The 17,374-nt window shown below is 45.8% G+C and overlaps 1 protein-coding gene across 13 annotated transcripts in view; it reads right to left on the bottom strand.

Annotated features, from left to right (window-relative positions):
* Window positions 1–17,374, bottom strand: part of LOC134981011 (receptor-interacting serine/threonine-protein kinase 3-like) — a 246,712-nt gene that overhangs the window by 198,219 nt on the left and 31,119 nt on the right. For 2 of the 13 annotated variants that reach the window (XM_063948098.1, XM_063948107.1), the window contains exon 3: window positions 6,324–6,415. The exons of the other annotated variants lie outside the window; for them this stretch is intronic. The gene's annotated coding sequence lies outside the window, so the exon portion shown is untranslated. The remainder of the gene's footprint in view (window positions 1–6,323; window positions 6,416–17,374) is intronic. 13 annotated transcript variants of the gene reach the window in all.

Here is a 17,374-nt window from a genome sequence, read left to right as displayed (position 1 = left end):
GGCAGCTTCTGCCATTGCACTCCTGCTTCTTGTGCCGCCCTGCCTGTTTACATGGGCGACCGCCGTGATGTTGTCCGACTGAATCAACACCGGCTTTCCTTGCAGGAGAAGTTCCGCCTGGCTTAGAGCATTGTAGATTGCTCTTAGTTCCAGAATGTTTATGTGAAGAGACTTTTCCAGACTCGTCCATACTCCCTGGAAGTTTCTTCCTTGTGTGACTGCTCCCCAGCCTCTCAGGCTGGCGTCCGTGGTCACCAGGATCCAATCCTGAATGCCGAATCTGCGGCCTTCTAATAGGTGAGCCTTCTGCAACCACCACAGAAGTGACACCCTTGTCTTTGGTGACAGGGTTATTCGCAGGTGCATCTGCAGATGCGACCCTGACCATTTGTCCAACAGATCCCTTTGGAATATTCTTGCATGGAATCTGCCGAATGGAATTGCTTCGTAAGAAGCCACCATTTTTCCCAGGACTCTTGTGCATTGATGTACTGACACTTTTCCTGGTTTTAGGAGGTTCCTGACCAGATCGGATAACTCCTTGGCTTTTTCCTCTGGAAGGAAAACCTTTTTCTGAACCGTGTCCAGAATCATTCCTAGGAACAGCAGACGAGTTGTCGGGATTAAATGGGATTTTGGAATATTCAGAATCCACCCGTGTTGTCTTAGCACCTCTTGAGATAGTGCTAAAGCTGTCTCCAGCTGTTCTCTGGACCTTGCCCTTATTAGGAGATCGTCCAAGTATGGGATAACTAATACGCCTTTTCTTCGAAGAAGAATCATCATCTCGGCCATTACCTTGGTAAAGACCCGAGGCGCCGTGGACAATCCGAACGGCAGCGTCTGAAACTGATAGTGACAGTTTTGAACAATGAACCTGAGGTACCCCTGGTGTGCGGGGTAAATCGGAACGTGTAGATACGCATCCTTGATGTCCAAGGATACCATAAAGTCCCCTTCTTCCAGGTTCGCTATCACTGCTCTGAGTGACTCCATCTTGAACTTGAACTTTTTTATGTAGAGGTTCAAGGACTTCAGATTTAGAATAGGCCTTACCGAGCCATCCGGCTTCGGTACCACAAATAGAGTGGAATAATACCCCTTTCCTTGTTGTAATAGGGGTACTTTGACTATCACCTGCTGAGCGTACAGCTTGTGAATGGCTTCCAACACCCTCTCCCTTTCGGAAGAGACGGTTGGTAAGGCAGACTTCAGGAAACGATGAGGAGGATCCGTCTCTAATTCCAACCTGTACCCCTGAGATATTATCTGCAGGATCCAGGGGTCTACCTGCGAGTGAGCCCACTGCGCGCTGTAATTTTTGAGACGGCCCCCCACTGTCCCCGAGTCCGCTTGAGAGGCCCCAGCGTCATGCTGAGGTTTTTGCAGGAGCCGGGGAGGGCTTCTGTTCCTGGGAAGGAGCTGCCTGTTGGTGTCTCTTCCCTCTTCCTCTGCCTCGTGGCAGGTACGACAAGCCCTTTGCTCTCTTATTTTTGTAGGAGCGAAAAGGCTGCGGTTGAAAGGTCGGTGCCTTTCTCTGTTGGGGAGTGACTTGAGGTAAAAAAGTGGATTTCCCGGCAGTAGCCGTGGCCACCAAGTCTGATAGACCAACTCCAAATAACTCCTCCCCTTTATACGGCAAAACCTCCATGTGACGTTTTGAATCCGCATCGCCTGTCCACTGTCGTGTCCATAAGGCTCTTCTGGCTGAAATGGACATAGCACTCACCCGAGATGCCAGTGTGCAAATATCCCTCTGTGCATCACGCATATAGATAAATGCATCCTTTATTTGTTCTAACGACAGTAAAACATTGTCCCTATCTAGGGTATCAATATTTTCAATCAGGGATTCTGACCAAACTACTCCAGCACTGCACATCCAGGCAGTTGCTATAGCTGGTCGTAGTATAACACCTGCATGTGTGTATATATTCTTTTGAATAACTTCCATCTTTCTATCTGATGGATCCTTAAGTGCGGCCGTCTCAGGAGAGGGTAACGCCACTTGTTTGGATAAGCGTGTGAGCGCCTTGTCCACCTTAGGGGGTGTTTCCCAGCGCGCCCTAACCTCTGGCGGGAAAGGGTATAATGCCAATAACTTTTTTGAAATTATCAACTTTTTATCAGGAGCAACCCACGCTTCATCACACACGTCATTTAATTCTTCTGATTCAGGAAAAACTGTTTGTAGTTTTTTCACACCATACATAATACCCTGTTTTACGGTATCTGTAGTATCAGCTAAATGTAACGTCTCCTTCATTGCCAAAATCATATAACGTGTGGCCCTACTGGAAAATACGTTTGAATTTCTACCGTCGTCACTGGAATCAGTGCCCGTGTCTGGGTCTGTGTCGACCGACTGAGGCAAAGGGCGTTTTACAGCCCCTGACGGTGTTTGAGGCGCCTGGACAGGCATTAATTGATTGTCCGGCCGCCTCATGTCCTCAACTGACTGTTTAAGGGAAGATAAACCATCACGTAATTCCACAAATAAAGGCATCCATTCTGGTGTCGACCCCCTGGGGGGTGACATCTGCATATTTGGCAATTGCTCCGCCTCCACACCAATATCGTCCTCATACATGTCGACACCACGTACCGACACACACCGCAAACTCACAGGGAATGCTCTAATGAAGACAGGACCCACTAGCCCTTTTGGGGAGACAGAGGGAGAGTCTGCCAGCACACACCACAAAGCGCTATATATACAAGGGATATCCTTATATTAAGTGCTCCCTTATAGCTGCTTTAATATATATATATATAGCCATTAATGTGCCCCCCCTCTCTGTTTTACCCTGTTTCTGTAGTGCAGTGCAGGGGAGAGACCTGGGAGCCGTTCTGACCAGCGGAGCTGTGACAGAAAATGGCGCCGTGTGCTGAGGAGATAGGCCCCGCCCCTTTTTCGGCGGGTTCTTCTCCCGCTATTTTTCCAGTCAGGCAGGGGTTAAATATCTCCATATAGCCCCTATGGGCTATATGTGAGGTATTTTTAGCCTTGTATAAGGTTTATATTTGCCTCTCAGAGCGCCCCCCCCCAGCGCTCTGCACCCTCAGTGACTGCCCAGTGAAGTGTGCTGAGAGGAAAATGGCGCACAGCTGCAGTGCTGTGCGCTACCTTATGAAGACTGAGGAGTCTTCAGCCGCCGGTTTCCGGACCTCTTCACGCTTCAGCATCTGCAAGGGGGTCGGCGGCGCGGCTCCGGGACCGGACTCCACGGCTGGGCCTGTGTTCGATCCCTCTGGAGCTAATGGTGTCCAGTAGCCAAGCAGCAAATCCACTCTGCATGCAGGTGAGTTTACTACTTTCCCCCTAAGTCCCACGTTGCAGTGATCCTGTTGCCAGCAGGACTCACTGTAAAGAAAAAAACCTAAACTAAACTTTCTCTAAGCAGCTCTTTAGGAGAGCCACCTAGATTGCACCCTTCTCGTTCGGGCACAAAATCTAACTGGAGTCTGGAGGAGGGTCATAGGGGGAGGAGCCAGTGCACACCACCTGACCTAGTAAAGCTTTACTTTTTTGTGCCCTGTCTCCTGCGGAGCCGCTATTCCCCATGGTCCTTTCAGGAACCCCAGCATCCACTTAGGACGATAGAGAAATTTAGCGCATCTACGAGCAGTTTGTTAGACATGCGGAGGGATGCCCAGCACAGGTCTAGTCCGCCCCGCATGTCTGGCTCTTCCCCTCCCCCCCTCACACTCCCCCCCCCCCCGCATGGGTGCAAAAGCATCGCATGGCAGCAATGCTTTTGCACTCGGCGAGTAGCTCCCTGCCTGTGCAGCTCCTGCACACTGGCAGGGGGTTACAAACCGCATCTCGGTTCGCAGTGGCTGCATGTGATATCACGCAGCCGCTGCGGCCTTCCCCCGCAATGGTCTGGACACACCTGCGTTGTCCGGGCCGCACCCTACCAATGGCATTCTAACTCCGTTGGCACGCCCCCTCCCGCCAGGCAGAGGTGATCGCAGTCCTGAGATGCACACTCCACAAAGGAACTCAGACTGCAATCCCTGCCACTGCAGAGATCCAGTATGAATTACCCCCTTAGAGGTATCTGCGTGATGATTTTGTCACATCCCAGTTAAGAGATTCCACCTTACAGTACAAAGGACAAGTCAAAATATTAAATCAACTAACAAAGAATCCTCATTTCCAGTAGCTGTCAAATTGTTTCTTTATATGGCTTTGACTGCCTTTAGCAGGCAGACAAATCAAGAGGCAAAATAATAGAATATTTAGTGACACCCAAAGCCTATTGTAGGAATGTGTTAGATCAGTGATGGCTAACCTTGACACTCCAGCTGTTGTTGAATTACACATCTCAGCATGCCCTGTATCAGTTTTAGCATGGCCAAATAACAAAACTGTAGCAGGGTATGCTGGGACATGTGGTTCAACAACAGCTGGAGTGTCAAGGTTAGCCATTACTGTGTTAGATATTGCCCACAAACATGACTTGGGAAGTCACCGGAAAACTAACCAGAATGTCATGGATCTTCTGGCCTGCATTATGTACAGATGTACAAAATTATAATAAGTCCTGCCCCAAATGCCAGATGACGGCTCCTGAGTCCCATTTTTGGAGTCTGTTGGGCTTTTCTCGATCATAAAGATTCTTTTGAAATAATTCCTATAGATCTTGTTGGTCCTTTGTGAAATCCACTAGGCTCACCAGTATACTGTAGTCTGGTAGTATTGGAATTATTACTAAAATTATCGGTTGGGAGTTCTTTCATATGTTCTCCCCAGGGATGGACAAGGATCAGACAGCACTCCATGGACTTAGAAAAAATGCAAACAGGTGTATTCTCACATTATCAATGTTTCAAGACCTGGGACGATATTTTCATCAGGATACATACAGGATACTGATGAAAAGACTGTCCCAGGTCTTGAAACCCTGGTAATGTGGGAATAAACCTGTTTGCACTTTTCGTAAGTCCACGTAGTGCCGCCTGATCCTTGTCCAGCAGGGGTCTGTATACATATGCAATTTCCCTAAGGAGGGCACCCTGGCATTATATTGATATTATTAAGTAGCTACATGTTGGTAAATGAATAGGGGCATTAGCAACCAATGGTGTCATACAATGGTAAACTGAGGGCAATAATATGTTAAAATACTATAGATTTAGAAAGGGTTCCAGTGGCCAATATAAAATTCAACAAAACCAATCTTTTTAAGACAAAGTATATTGTATAAAAAATATTTAAAAAACAGAAGAAAAAATTCAGGCTATTCTAAGGCATATAGTACATGAAATAAGATAAAAGCAAAGCATAAGAGAACTAGGGGATATATCTTATCTTAGTGTAGGATGTCACTGACGGTCAGCATCAGAATCAGCAATCACTGGTGGGTCCATCTCACAGCCCAGCAGCAGCGACGAGTGCACCGTTGCTTGCTGAGTGGTACCAGGCAGGAACCGTCCTGTCCCCTATTGCAGGTATTAGCAGGGCTCCTTGGATAGAGCCGATTTACTCTGCAGCAGCAGTGAGTGCACCATAGAGCTCTGTTGGGAGACCAGCGGTCACACTTGGTGCCTACTGTGAACCACACAGGTGCTGCTGTACATGCAGGTGCCCCTTCAGGACTTGGAACGTGGAGGCAGAAGTTTCCATTGCCTCTGGTAGTTATGCTCCTGGTTCTTCCATATGGAAGGTATGTATACTCTTGAGAGTTGTACTTACAATGATAATAAGACCTGGCCTGACTGGTTTGCCTGACTTTTTCCTGTTGGCCTACCTGCAAAGGAGTGATACACCCACAATATATACACATACAGTACATATCCAATCAGTGACACGTCAAAGAGCAGTTTTCACATAATCCCTTTTATAGATGTCTTTTCAATTATCATTACTAATCAGCTAAAACATCCTTTATGAGACCCTTACGTCCAGAAATTCTCAGCGTATCCTGTTTTAATGATTTCTAACCAACTGTTATTTTTGTGGGTAATACCTACTTGTCCATGTCATTGACAGTGACTGAGGCACAATGGACCCATCCTTAAGCTGTGTTACTACTGCGTACAAGCATGATGCTCCCTAGTCATCCAATTATAATGGTTCAGATTGTTGTCATGAACGCCCATTAATCACATAATAAGATTGACACTTATGGCTTATCTAGATGGTCATCTGCAACTTTAATGGCAAAGGAATTGGTTTTAAACATGTATGACGTAATGAAATGCTGCTGCCGCTTGCATCGGAGCACTTTTTAAAAAAAAATTCAAACTCAATTGCACACATACTGTATATACAAATGTTGCACTTTAAATTGAAAACAGGGGGCACATCGGCTTACCCGGTGGTGGAGTTGATGCTAGTCCCCTCCATCACCCAAGCAGCTTTCTTCTTCACCTCGCACACAGCTCCCGGTTGATTGTCTGTGACTCTCTGGTAATGGACAACAGTAGACTTTGGAAGTGCTGATGGTGGCAGAGGCTCATACCAATCCACCTAATATTGTTTTCAAAAACTGCTAAAAGGTTTTTAATGATTAAATTAGGTTAAGAACATCTATTTAAAACTTCTTTAACACTATTTCATATTTAAAAATCTTTTTATTTAAATATATATATATATATATATACTTTTAAAATATATACTTTTTTCAGAACATCGGTAACAAATACATAAATGTCTGCTGATAATCAGGACATTGTGACATTGGGGCTTTGCATTTACCCAGTGGCTGCTCCTCTCTGAAGCTGCCAGGCATACCCTAGGAGGCTGGGGGCTGCTTTATCTACATCGGGCAGCCTGGCCGCACCACCCAGCAGTTATTGGCTGCACGGCAGGCACTGGTGGAGGATACAAGGATGCAAAGGGGCCATGAGGTCCCTCTGAGATTGGTGGCTGCTGGAAGATAAACAGTGGGCATCAGATGCGACCATGTCAGGGAAAGCCCAGCTGGGGTGGTTACATCTGATGCAACCATACCAGTCAAGTGGTTAAGTGTTATATTAGTTTACTTACTAAACAATTTTACTGATGTTATGAAGCAGTTTAGTTATGCTAACCAAGTGGGCTCAATGTTCTGGACTTGAACCTTTTGTGACAAGTTATGGAAGCCTAAACTGATGATAGATTAGGTGTATTGCACCATGACCACAGGTTTACATTTGAAAATAACTCCTTAGGAAGATGGCAGACTACATGACATTGGCCCGCAACTTACTGTATTTAAGGAAATTGCCGGGGAACCCTTGTAGAAAGTCATTGACAAAAGCTGTGAAGAGAAGATGTCCTGACCACTGGAGAAAAAGAAAGGTGGTGTAACACCAGGAAAATGGCTACAATGTGAGTTGCTGTGGGTCTCAGTGGAGCTGGTGCCCTGCACTTGGTGTTACTGTTTTACCCTTATTGGCCTGTCAGATTGGAAAACTATGGCACCCCACCAAAAGAACCTTCTCTCCTTGTGCCTCTTCTCCTACTGAATACAGCCGTGTCTGGACACTATTAATACTACAGCAAGGAAAGGGTTAACTGTGCCCTGACTGCTGCTCCTGGCACTAGGACACTGACCAATCAGCAAGAGGTGTATGGATCCCATGGAGAGAACTGTGCTTTGGCAGTTACAGATGGGTGCTGGGACAGTTGGGAGTTGAGTGGCGGCCATCTTGGAGAGTTGTACTGGCAGGAGGAGCTAAGAGACAAGGCCGGGGCTGCTGCTGTGATTCCTAGCCAGGGAGGCAGGACAGAGCTGCGGCTACCTGGAGCAGGTTAGAGCCGGAGACCCTGGGAGACAGCTCCATAGTGACAGAGCCCACCATACTTCCATCAGCAGCGTGAGTGACAGCGGCCAGCAGGCCCTCTGGGAGAAGTAGCTGGCTGGAGGAAGGAGCAGCCTCGTTGACAGTGTTTACAGTGTAAGCGTCCAGAGAGGTATTATTGCCATATACCTGACCACCATACACTGGTGCAAGTTAGCACAGATTAAAAGAGAGACTGGCCAAATAGAGTGTGGGGTGTCGCAACAACACTTATAGGATATGCAGCATATGAAGGAGATATTATTCCCCTGTGAAATAGTATTATACGGTGCTGAGGAGTTATAGTTAGCCATTGCAGTATAATACCCTTGCCTCCCAAATAGACAGACTTACCCTCACAGCAGTGCAGAGACTATAATTAATGGATAACTTCCAGCTGTGGATTTGTAGTCATCTAACACGTCCATTCTGCTGTTGTTTCATCTTACAAGTAAAGGAAGCTTTTCATTAGAGATGAGCGGATTCGGTTTTACTCGGACTTACTCGGTTCTCAAAACGGCATCTTATTGGCTATTCAAAATCCATGACATCCATGAGCCAATAAAATGCCGTTTTGAGAACCGAGTAAATCCGAGTAAAACCGAATCCGCTCATCACTACTTTTCATGCAAGCTATAGCAAGCTAAACTGGATACAAATAATTTGTCAGGTCACCGTTAGTACCCATTGTGTTATAGCACAGTACAGCCTGACAGAACTAATCCCTGTCATCTTCAGAAGAGCGCACCCAATTTACCTCAGGATAGATTCCTGCTACCAAGAGCCTCAACTAGTGCTTAGTTCTATTTGGAATTGGTCAGCATCAGTTAACATTGTGTAATACAGAGTTTTATTCCATCACACCTAATCAGGATTACCCCTAACAATGGCCCTCATTCCGAGTCGTTCGCTCGGTAATTTTCATCGCATCGCAGTGAAATTCCGCTTAGTACGCATGCGCAATAATCGCACTGCGACTGCGCCAAGTAATTTTACAATGAAGATAGTATTTTTACTCACGGCTTTTTCTTCGCTCCGGCGATCGTAGTGTGATTGACAGGAAATGGGTGTTACTGGGCGGAAACACGGCGTTTTATGGGCGTGTGGATAAAAACGCTACCGTTTCCGGAAAAAACGCGGGAGTGGCTGGAGAAACGGGGGAGTGTCTGGGCGAACGCTGGGTGTGTTTGTGACGTCAAACCAGGAACGACAAGCACTGAACTGATCGCAGATGCCGAGTAAGTCTGAAGCTAATCTGAAACTGCTAAGTAGTTTGTAATCGCAATATTGCGAATACATCGGTCGCAATTTTAAGAAGCTAAGATTCACTCCCAGTAGGCGGCGGCTTAACGTGTGTAACTCTGCTAAAATCGCCTTGCGAGCGATCAACTCGGAATGAGGGCCAATATACAAAGCGTTTATGCTGACTGTGTATCACATCTAATTCCATTAATTAACAAAGACTCTATGTGCACCAACGTTATGGTCATCTAAAACTGCGCAGTATAGACTTTATGGGGAGGTAATATTGATTGGTATAGTTTTCAATATAGATATACATGTATCTATTGACACTGTCTGCTTCATATAGTATTGTTTCCGTATAACTTGCTAATTGCAATTGTATCCAACTGTTCCTGCTTAATGCTAGTCATTTTGTTGCTTTTAACATAAACGCATGGTCCTCCTCCAGGACAGAAAACTACTGAGACCACCGCTTGCAGTCTAAAAAAATATCTTTATTTCTTTGTTGAACAATTAATTGTTGAGACATACTGCTGAACTAATTGCTATTAGGATTGATGTTGCAAATAGCATATGTTTATTAAATGCATCTTTGAACCCTATTATTAGAAAATAAAGTGAAGTGTTAATTTAAAGCAACATAACAATTGTCTGGAGTGCATTAAGAATACTCTCCTCTCTGAGAAGATCAGGAAGACTGGAAATAAAAAAGGTACGGCCAAGGGCGTAGCTACCATAGGTGCAGGCAGTGCAGCTGCTATGGGGCCCAGAGCTGAGAGGGGCCCACCTTCCCTGTCAAAGTTACGTGTTATATCCATTTTTGTGATTGGGTGGTACATAGGGGTCCTTTCAATCTTCTTCCTTGGGGCCTGCAATATATCTAGGTATGCTCCTGGACTTGCTCATTGTAGTGTGGTATAATATGAACTGGAGGGCATTTTTGTAATTTTATAATATATGAACCGGGGCACTGTACGGGGAGCACTATATGTCATAATGTGAGTTGGGGGTACTGTGCAGCATAATGTGAGTTGGGGGTACTGTGTGGCATAATGTGTACCGGCAGCTCTGAAATATGACATAGGGTGAACTTAAGCACTACTACGATTCATAAAAGGAACTAGGGCCCTACTATGGGGCATAACATTAAATAAGGCTCTACTATGGTTCAGAAAATTAGCTAGGGCACTATTATAGGGCATAAAATTTAACAACTGCTGCAGAGACGTGTCTTTCTAGAAGCATTGGGACGGGGGCCCCTTCAATATGTTGCTATGGGGCCCACAAAGTTCTGGGTACAGCTATCAGAATTCACAGTGTACTCACCATCACACTTACAAAAGGAATTATAATCTCCAAGGGAGGATCACAGAACCACTGAATCCTATGCTATTAGATTGAGATGTACATTAAGGGGGCATGAGAACAGTTTGTTGTCCTCCCCCTTGAAGGAATAATCAGCCAGAAATGCCCTTTCCAGAAAAACCTGCAGAGACTCTGCTGAGGCTTTGTAGACATCAGCGCCCAGTAACCAGCTGTGCAAGATGTCATCTGCAGGGTGCTGTGAATGGATTCCATACGTTTTCCTGACGGACGGAATTCCGGCTGTCAATATCGCGACGGCGCCATCCTGCCTGCCACAATGCCTTGCAGGCTTTCTGCACTCGGGCTGCGGGCTCGGTGGCTCACTGCACTCACCACAGGATCTATTCCCACTCTATGGGTGTCGGTGACAGCCACAAGTGGGAATAGCCCTGCTGCACCGGGATTCCGTCTGGCGGCATTGTGGGCTGTCGGGATTTCGGCATTGGTTCCTGAATGTCAGGATCCCAACAACTGGCATTTTAACTGCATCCCCTGTGAATTGATCAGGTGGAGTGTAAGAGGTCATCCAACAAGATGTACCTCATATTCCTTAGTGCAAGCTGCTTCTAGAATCAAACATCCAGCAGCTTAAGTGGTTGAAGAGTACCCAAAATCAAATTCACCAGTTGTAACTTAAAAGTCCATCATGAATAAAACATATTATTGGTATTGGTACAGATTAAATAAAGAAACCGCTGAGAGGTAGTGGAGGCGGGGAAATTTGGATTTGGCTTTTTTGCCAATAGCAGCTGGATATTTGATCCACTCCTGAGGAGTTTTTGCAGTAGTTTTGGATTTTTGTCACTGTAGAAATGGCTGTGTACTAGGGGGGTCATTCCGAGTTGATCGCACATAGCAACTTTTTGCTTCCTATGCGATCAACTAGGCGCCACCTATGGGGGAGTGGATTTTTGCATAGCAAGGCTGCAATTACTTGTGCAATCCTGCTATGCAAAAAAAAATGTTGTGCAGAAGTAGACTAAGGTAAGAGTTACTTACCCTGTGTGATCGATTCAGCAATGCAGGTTTCAGAACTGACGTCAGACATCCGCCCTACAAATGCCTGGACACGCCAGCGTTGGACTCACCACTCCCAGAAAACGGCGAGTTGCCACCCCGGAAAGCCTTCCTGCTGTCAATCTTCTTGCGATCGCGCCAGCGATCACTTTCTACGTTCCTCTGGTCATTGCCCAGAGACGGCCGTCACTGGGCAACGACGCACGTTCGCATTGCGGCCACACGCAGGTGCACAGCCGACCCGTTCGCACCACTGAGACAAACAGCAGCGTGCGAACGGGTCCAAATGACCCCCTAGCATTGGCTTATGTATAATGGGTGCAGTGTATGCAAGGCACAAAGGCCCCCAGGGTCCAGAGAGGACCACCCCACACACACTGCACCCATTTCTTTAATACTTACCTCTCTGGAGTCCCCCGTCGGAGGGTTAACAAACTCTATTGCGCCTGCTGAAAACTCCGGATGGCGGCCATTTTTCCAGAGTTTCGCCCATGCGCATTAGCAAAATCTTCGGGAAAATGGCAGCCGGGCCATGTTCCCGGAGGTTTGCGCATGCGCAATAGAGTCTGTTCTCAGACTCTATTGCTGCTGCGGAGAAGGATGGCACCGCCGGGGGACTCCGGAGAGGTAAGTATTAAAACACCTGTGCATCAGTCAGAGACAGAGCCGGCCTTAGGCATAGGCAAACTAGGCAAATGCCTAGGGCATTTGGTATGCTTAGGGGCACCAGCAGCTTCTGCTGATTAAAATGATATGCAGCATGCCTATATTCTGTGTGTGACTGCGGCTGTATCTGCATACGAAATGCTACGTTGCAGTGTATTCCTGGAATTTACTGTAATCTAGTATTTCGTATGCAGATACAGCCACAGTCGCACACAGTATATAGGCATTCCATTTTAATCAGCAGAAGCTGCTTGTGCATCCTAGCCACATAGTAATGCAAATAATATGATGCATTTTCATAAACAAAAGGCACCCGACATTAGAAGAGCTGCCAGCTGACTCGTGCCAGGTATCTCCTGCAGAACTAGCAGCGGTGCTAGGGGGCACCAGCCACAATCTTGCCTAGGGCATCATATTGGTTAGGGCCGGCTCTGGTCAGAGAGGAGGGGGCCCCTGAAGCAGAAGGCTACACACGGGCCTCCTCCTCTCTTAAAACACCCCTGCCCCCTAGGACTGCACCAACAGGCGGGAGATTTTAATTGCTACAATGCTGCACATGCTCCAGTCAAATGGAAGTGGTAAATCTATCTTTCATTTAATCTGCCGCAATACCAATAATACCGTATGTTTTATTCATGACATGATGGACTTCTAAGTTACAACTGGTGAATTTGAATCTTTTATCTCTACTAACTAATAGACTGAGATGAAGGAACTTTTGCTGCTGTAACGTCAGAACCAGTCTACTATTCATTGCTGCTAATCTATAAATCTCTCTTTACCATCACTTTGTGCAGGATTCACAGTTTACAATTGGATGCATTGATGCAAAATCTTCCTGTTATAAACATCAAAAACACTTTGCCATTTCTTGCTGCTACAAACATTAGATTGTGATTAAGAAACTTCTGCTGCTGTGGCTTTAAAATCAGCTCACTGTGTATTGCTGCTAGTATATCAGCTTTCCATCTATTTCTGCAGACACAAAGGATTCACAATATGTTGATGTGTCAATGTGAATGAGAAAAAATGTTGTCATTACAAGTCATTGTGCTATTGTGGTTTCCATAATATAAATATCAGCCGTACTATCTGTTCTTTAACAAAGGGGATTTATATTTTAGGCTAAGAGTATATAATTGGTGTATTGATATATACATTTATAATGGCTGGTGTTTTATTGTACAATAATTATGTTTTTATTATGTGGAAATTTCAAATAAAAAACTGAATGACTGCACTTTCTTTTTTGTATTTTAAGTCTTTTTTTTTTTAAATATGAGGGTTAAGTAAACCCTCTAATTTGAAAGCAGCAGACAATCGTGTGATTTGTACTGAGAATTAATCGTGCCAGGTTTTATGTTCTTTTCTTCATTTTAGGCAGTGGGGCCCACCGTTAATTTTTCCTGTACCCCTGTGGACCAGTTTGACTCAGCAATACTTCCTTTAGATTATAGAATACCCAGAGTCCGAGAACAATATACTCAATAATAGGAGGCAGGCATAGAGCAGTTCCTAGATCAGGATTTAGGTGGTCATTTCGAGTGGTTCGCTAGCTGCATTCGTTCGCTGTGCAGCGTTGAGGCAAAAAAACGGCACTTCTGCACATGCGGCGCAATGCGCACGCGCAAAGTAATATTACAACGAACGTAGTAGTTTCACACAGGGTCTAGCGATGCTTTTCAGTCGCAATGGCAGCCGCAGAGTGATTGACATGACGTGGGTGTTTCTGGGTGTCAAGTGACCGTGTCCAGGGAGTGTTCGGAAAAACGCAGGCGTGCCATAAAAAACGCAGGCGTGGCTGGCCGAATGCAGGGCGTGTTAGTGACGTCAAAACAGGAACTGAACAGTCTGAAGTCATTGCAAGCGCTGAGTAGGTTTTGAGCTACTCTAAAACTGCACAAAAAAACTTTGTAGTTGCTCTGCGATCCTTTCATTCGCACTTCTGCTAAGCTAAAATACACTCCCAGTGGGTGGCGGCATAGCATTTGCACGGTTGCTAAAAACTGCTAGCGAGCGATCAACTTGGAATGACCACCTTAATGCAGTGGTTCTCAAACTGTGTGTAGAGGCACCATGGGGTGTCTCGGGACACTTGCAGAGGTACTTTGGATTGATGGTCAAGGACCAATTCAAATTATTTATGGTCAATGTAATAGGCAAAACCAGTGCTGGTGGCTGGCAATCATAAAATATGTGGACAAACAGAAGCAAATCTTGTCCCTCACCACACAACTGACCCTAAGGATGACATATAAGCACAATGTACTTCATTTCATTTTTTTTCTACATTTCTTAACAAGAAACTTTTGGCCTAGGGGTGCCATAAAAAAAATCTGATACTTTATGGTGCCGTGATTCCAAAAAGTTTGGGAACCACTGATCTAGTGTGTTCTGCAGCAACTGTGAGTGGTATCTGGTCTCTAGCTGCCCTATCGCTCAGTGACATCACCCCACCACCGGCCCTTTACATACAGTTTTGGTCAACACAGCCAAAATTGAGCTGCTTGCACAGACAACAGAGGCGGTCATTAATGACCCCCCAGGAACACGCATCGGCCGACATTTGCAGCATACAGAAGGGGGAAAATGATTTCTATTGACTAAAATATCACACAGTGTGTATGCACCTTTACTGTTGCTTTAGTTCTGCCAAATAGTCCCTCTCAGTGCGCCAGGACCCAGATGTCTCGTCCACATTATAAAGTTTTCTCGCTCAAACTGTGTGTTTTTTGGCATAAATAAAGGAACAGGGGGAACAAAACTACATTGCTAGCTTAGCCTTCTGATGTCTGTTGATTAATTAAGGAATACTCACTGGGTATAGGGTGCAGGCTTGATGCTGCCTTCTTCTCACTTTGGGTTTTCTTTATTAAATACTCCCCAACAGAGAGGTGAGATTCCCTCACAGCACAGACACGGGAATAGACAATTAACCGACAACTACTTTTATTACAATGGAACAATTGTCTAACTCTTCCAGAAGAAAATATGTACTAACATCAAATGGACCATTTGGCTGCAACTCATAGATCTGGTCATAGGCCCTCATTCCGAGTTGATCGCTCGCTAGCTGCTTTTTGCAGCAGTGCACACGCTAGGCCGCCGCCCTCTGGGAGTGTATCTTAGCTTAGCAGAAGTGCGACCGAAAGGTTAGCAGAATTGCTCGTAAAAATTTTCATGCTGTTACTGAGCAGCACCAAACCTACTCCTACCTTGCGATGACTGCAGACAGTTTAGTTCCTGCTTTGACATCACAAACACGCCCTGCGTTCGGCCAGCCACTCCCCCATTTCCCCAGCCATGCCTGCGTTTTTACCTGACACGCCTGCGTTTTTTAGCACACTCCCGGAAAACGTCCAGTTACCACCCAAAAACACCTACTTCCTGTCAAAAAAAGAAAAGCGTTGCTCGACCTTGTGTAAAACTGCATAGTTTTGTGTGAAGTACTTGGCGCGTGCGTACTGCGGCCCATACGCATGCGCAGAAGTGCCAATTTTTAGCCTTATCGCTGGGCTGCGAACAACGGCAGCTAGCGATCAACTCGGAATGAGGGCCATATACCTGTAGCACAACAAACTTAAAGAAACAAAATACAATGTTGTCCATATTGTACGTTACAGTAAATATTCATCTAAAATAGCTTATAAAATAGAGATTAACCTATTCGCTATTCTATCCCTAAAGTATCAGTAGCAACAACTATTCACAATTAAATTTTTTGGGATATTGGTATACAATACACATACATTGTAATTCTCTATGCTGAAATTGTGTTCCACTAGATAACAAAGCCTGCTTTGTTTAACAAATGATTGCTGAAATACCCTGGTTAGGATTGTTCATGATTGCTTTGAGGAGCAAAGTGTTATGGGCCCAACACACTGCGGGATCCGCCGCCGAACTACCCGATGGCAGATACGGCCAACGGGCGACCCGGCGGCGGGGTGGCAGTGATGGGGGCGGGTGAAGTTTCTTCACTCCCCTCGTCACCCGTCTCCATAGCAGTGCAGGCAAATATGGAGGAGATCGTTCATATTGGCCTGCATGCACAAGCGACGGGGCACCAGCGATGAACGAGCGCAGGGCCGCGCATCATTCATCGCTGGTGCCTCCACACTGAAAGATATGAACGGTATCTTGTTCATTAATGAACGAGATCGTTCATATCTTTCACTCATATCGCCCAGTGTGTAGGGCCTATTATACTGATTTGTTTCCAAGACTTTAACTATTTTCTATATTGCTGCACTAGTGCCTGTCCTTCAGTATCTCCTCACAGCAGTGGATGCAGTGTTACTTTGTTTCCTGTCTTTTTATAGATGTAGTGGCAACTTAGTAGCTAAACAGTCAAAAGAATCAGCAGGGGTACTCAAGGGGTGTCGATTATAGGGTCGTCCACACATAGGTCAACCACTATTGGTCAACAGTAACTAAGTCGACACCTAAAATAGGTCGACACAAGCATTAGGTCAACATAAACAAGGTCAACATGAGTTTAAAAAAAAAATTGTGTCGTTTTCTTCATAGAGTGACCGGGAACCCCAATTAGTGCACCGTGTCTCCTCACATGGCCATGTCCCCTCGCACTTTACCGTTCCCAATTGTAGTCTACGTGGATCGTAAAGTATGAAAAAGTAAAAAAAAATGGTAAAAAACTCATGTCGACCTTTCGTCTTGTCGACTTAGAACATGCCGACCTAGTAACCATGTCGACCTAATGCATGCCAACCAATAGTGGTCGACATAATGCATGTCTACCTAAGTGTGGGAGGAAAGGGAACACTGACTGTGCAATATCACTCATGGAGCGGATCGCACACTGTGTACCCAGCTTAAGAAAGGGCAAATCTGTAGTTAACCACTTCACAGATCACAATATTTTTCACTAACATAGGCCAAAGGCTGTCTGGCTAAACTACAGTATAAAGTTTGGGTTGGATAAAGTGCTTGTCAGATACTGTAGAGTGTAGTTTGGATACAGTGCGGGTTGTAGACAGTGCGGGATACATTGCTGGTTAGATACAGTGCGGGATACATTTTGGGGTGGATACAGTGTGGAATACAGTGCAGGTCCGATACAGTGCAGGGCAGATACACCAATAGCGTAGTGCCGGCAGTGTCCTCAGTGTGAGAGTGTCAGCAGTGAGAAGGCGCTGGCAGTGTCCTCAGTGTGGGAATGCCAGCGGTGTCTGTATTGTTCGGATGCTGGTTATGTTGGCAGTGCCAATGGTGTCCTAAGTGTGGGGGGGCCAGTGGTGTCTATACTGCCGGGGTGTGAGCGGTATCGGCAGTGAAAGTGATGTCC

This window comes from Pseudophryne corroboree, chromosome 12, assembly GCF_028390025.1.
Source record: "Pseudophryne corroboree isolate aPseCor3 chromosome 12, aPseCor3.hap2, whole genome shotgun sequence".
In the NCBI taxonomy this organism is placed as follows: Eukaryota; Metazoa; Chordata; class Amphibia; order Anura; family Myobatrachidae; genus Pseudophryne; species Pseudophryne corroboree.
This window is presented reverse-complemented; position numbering and strand designations above follow the sequence as displayed.